Source organism: Octodon degus, unplaced genomic scaffold (assembly GCF_000260255.1).
Source record: "Octodon degus isolate 3935 unplaced genomic scaffold, OctDeg1.0 scaffold00140, whole genome shotgun sequence".
NCBI lineage: Eukaryota > Metazoa > Chordata > Mammalia > Rodentia > Octodontidae > Octodon > Octodon degus.
In genome coordinates this window covers 3641468-3641773 of record NW_004524716.1, presented here as the reverse complement: position 1 = coordinate 3641773, position 306 = coordinate 3641468, and positions in this window count along the sequence as shown.

Genomic DNA, 306 nt, shown 5'->3' with positions numbered 1-306 from the left:
GCCCCCAGATGTGGGAGTGGTTCTCACAGTCCTGGAAAGGCACTGAACCTAGAGAGTGATGAGGTATATCCTAGTCCTTCTTTTTAACATAGGGTCTCACCAAAATTCCCAGGCTGAGGGCTGGCGAGATTGCTCAGTAGAATAAGAGCTTGCCTGGCAAGTGCAAGGGCCTGAGTTCAATCCCTAGTACCAGAAAAAAGAAAAAAAAAAAAAATTCCCAGGCTGGACCAGAACTTGTGGTCCTCCTGCTTCATCCTCCCTTGTATCTGGGATTACAGGTGTGCACAACTGCCTGTGTGTGTGTGT